Source organism: Vigna radiata, chromosome 8, assembly GCF_000741045.1.
Source record: "Vigna radiata var. radiata cultivar VC1973A chromosome 8, Vradiata_ver6, whole genome shotgun sequence".
Classification (NCBI taxonomy): domain Eukaryota; kingdom Viridiplantae; phylum Streptophyta; class Magnoliopsida; order Fabales; family Fabaceae; genus Vigna; species Vigna radiata.
In genome coordinates, this window is record NC_028358.1 from 19,064,597 (window position 1) to 19,067,936 (window position 3,340).

General features: G+C 32.9%; 1 long non-coding RNA gene across 3 annotated transcripts in view; it reads right to left on the minus strand.

Annotated features, from left to right (window-relative positions):
- LOC106771595 overlaps nucleotides 1-2,790 on the minus strand; it is a 10,869-nt gene extending 8,079 nt beyond the window's left edge. For 2 of the 3 annotated variants that reach the window (XR_001376481.2, XR_002669438.1), the window contains exons 1-6: nucleotides 2,602-2,790; nucleotides 2,414-2,499; nucleotides 2,196-2,341; nucleotides 1,989-2,119; nucleotides 1,268-1,525; nucleotides 763-1,161 (exon numbers count right to left, since the gene is read on the minus strand). This is a non-coding gene — a long non-coding RNA (uncharacterized LOC106771595). The remainder of the gene's footprint in view (nucleotides 1-762; nucleotides 1,162-1,267; nucleotides 1,526-1,988; nucleotides 2,120-2,195; nucleotides 2,342-2,413; nucleotides 2,500-2,601) is intronic. The other variant, XR_001376482.2, reaches the window with a different exon arrangement.
- Nucleotides 2,791-3,340: the final 550 nt, after the last annotated feature.

Here is a 3,340-nt window from a genome sequence, read left to right on the forward strand (position 1 = left end):
AGAGTAAATAAATATATATTCTAGGGAAATATTCAATATAAGATATTTATAATTAAGGATATATGCTAGGATAATATATGGGGAGATATTTATATTAAATACAAATATATTCTAGGGAAATACTTAGTAAGAGATTGACGGGAAATAATTAGTATAAATAAAGTTAGAGTCTAGGCTTAAGGGTATACTTTTGAATTGTGAGTTTTGTAAGAAAGATTATGCTCTCCGGTAATTGATGGAGATCCTATTCCCAGTTATTAGAAATAGTTGATGGATGTTATGCTCCTAATTATTGTTTACTTTTGTTTATTCATACACTACCATCAATAAAAGAGATTCATTTGTTCAATTCCATCCTTTCATTATTCTTTTGCTTGTTTTGAGTGTGTGAGATATTGTTCTAGTTACATTCCATACTAGGATACGTAACAAATATGGTCAGATTCATAAATCTTATGAAACTATTCATCCATTGTACACTCCAATTGCTTCATGAACTCACCGAATCAATGCTTCACAGATCATCATAATAAAAAAGTATAATTCATCATACAACTTATCTATACCTAAGACTTCCATCACAGAAAATAAATAAATAAAGGGGGAGTTTTAAAAAACGCAACATATTCATGGTAAAACTGAACCCTGTCAACGATATAGGAATGCCTCCAAAATAAAACTTGGACCATTAAGAAATTTGTAATCATAATTGGCAGGTTCTAGCTTTCATTTATAAAAATTTTGATTATTAATCTATTGTACCTTCAAACAACTTAAGACTAGGCTAGGAGAAGCAATTTTGAACTTGTAAAGTTCTCCAATGAACCTGATGTTCCTTATCTTTGTCTCAATGTTCATCTGGTCCTGTAAAGACATTTCAAAAAAGCAACTATCAAAAGTAATCTGCTAAATTTGGAGCAGAGGATAAAATATTAATCATATATACAAAATTGTGTAAAGTAACCTTTTATTTATTAAGAAATTGAATTCCTCCTCCAACAATTGTAACAGAATGGAGGAGACATCCTTCATACAAGTTGAGAGTGTGGCAACCATGCGTGAATAATATGCTAGCAGTTCTAGAGATGTCCTTGGCACATTGAACAGAGCCCTCACAAGCTTTTTTCGATTTGATTTTGAATTCAGATAACATAACTCAACCTAACATGTTTTAAACAAAAAGGCATAACAGTTAACAACGACAAAAAAAATTAATACAATGTAAGAACATAAGAGTAAGTAATAGAGAAAAACAAAGTATCCTCACAGTTAATTGATCTATAAGGTCCCGACTCACACAACCAGGAAGCCTCTACAGTAGAGCATCCAAATTTGTCCCATCCAAATTTGTCCCTTCAAGACTTCTGAGTTTGTCTTTTACATTTTCCCCCTTTTTATCATTATCTTTTTTCTTTTTCCTTCTCTCTGTCCAATTCTTTAGACTTTTCCTTCTCATAGGAACACCTCTTGCTGCAGAAATTACATCATTTAATTTGGTGGCATGTTGCACCACTTGCTTAATCCTCTGAAATCACAACCAATTAAAACAACAATATTGGACCAAAACCAATAAACTATTTAATATTCCAAATTGCAATCACCAAAATATTCCAAAAATATTGCCACAGGTAAACAAATTTTTCTTTCCTTGACATTTCTAAAACAAACAAACAACAAAACCCAATACTAAATCATTTTGAGAATTTTACTCATGATGTATGATGTTGTCAAAAGTTGTGACCAAACACAGTTGACACTTTAAAAAGTCACAAATGTACTGAATATTTCAAAAAAGCTAAGTTTATCTTAAGATGATAAACGAAAAGAGTTCTACTTCAGTGTTTCATGCTATAAAAAGGCTTTCATTACTTGTCAGCATCAGTCACAAAACTAAAACTTCATTCTAATAGAAAACCAACATTGAATATAGTAATGAAACTCCAAAATCTTGATATTGGAGTTTCAGTTTTACAATGAGATTAGCTTACCTTGTCATCAGCATAGATATGGAACCAGATCTTCTGATCCTGCTTTAGTTTGTTCCTTTGCTGGTTTCCAAAGAAGAGAACACATACTTTAAGAAACCATTACAATAGCATCACATGAATGACCGCAAATCCTGAATCAGGCCATAAAATTCTTTCACAACAAAAAACTAATAATGAAAAATTTTCAGAGGTAGTTTCAGCGCATACCTTAATCGGATTGCTCCAAATGCATTTGGAAACTATATAAGATCATCGATGCTTTCAATTTCAAATCCAACAACTAGACCACCTGAATAAAAACCATTGCTTGCTCCTTCTAGAGTACTTTTATTTGAGATTCCAGTAAAGAAACCCTTATCATTATAGAAATCGGAAGGGTTAGGAAATGCTTTAAAAAAAGAAATTAAATTTCATCAATAGCTTACGGGCAATGTTGTTAGCGGCTCTTCCGACACCAGATTCCACCGCCGCGGGTGGCTTCGTGTACAACGTAGGGTTGTGCTTTTTGTGCCTATCGATTAAGTTCATACAAATTAGATTCGCGTATGCGAAAAAACATACAAGCAATACAAATTACAAAGAAATAAAAAAAGGAAAGAAAGAGTAACCTGACCTAAAGAAGTGACGAAGAAAGGTAGCGAGTGATAGCCGACAATATCAGTTATGAGGAAGGATTGAAAGAATCTAGAAGATGGTGAGAAGTTTGAATAAGGAGAAGGAAAGCTGAGAAGGAAAGTTGAGAAACCGAATATGAAGTGGTGGAGACGAAAGAGTGAAGCCAGAAGATGAAAAAAGAAAACAACGGCGCAACAAATGAGGAAAAATTAGGGTTTGCGAAATATATCTGAGTGCTTACTGCCAAAAATTAATTTAAAAAATTTAAATAGAAAACTTAATTACGGTTATGTTTACTTAATCGCTGAAAAAAAAATTTAAAAAGAAAAATTAAAACTTGGGGAATGTTGTTTTTTAATACCCGCAATAAATTAAAGGCAGTTTTAAAAACCGCAAAAACAAAAACCCAACTAGAATTAAGTATTTTTGTAGTGGGGGTTGGTATATACTAGGTGTGATTTATTGAAAGAATTTAGTTGTTTTAATTAAATGATTAGTTTTGGTAGAACTTACATATAATTATATATAATATTATATTAGGGAGAGTTATATATATATGTTTCGGTGTGAATATTTTGGGGATCGAATGGACTAACCTGGATGACGTGGCGCTCCCACTGTCTTCCAATCTTCAACCGTCCGGAATCTCCAAGCTTTGACCAGGGGGAGGTACCTGCAATGGCACTCCGACGCCCAAGTCAGGGTAAGTAGTGAAGAGCCTTGAAAGCAAGGCTGAA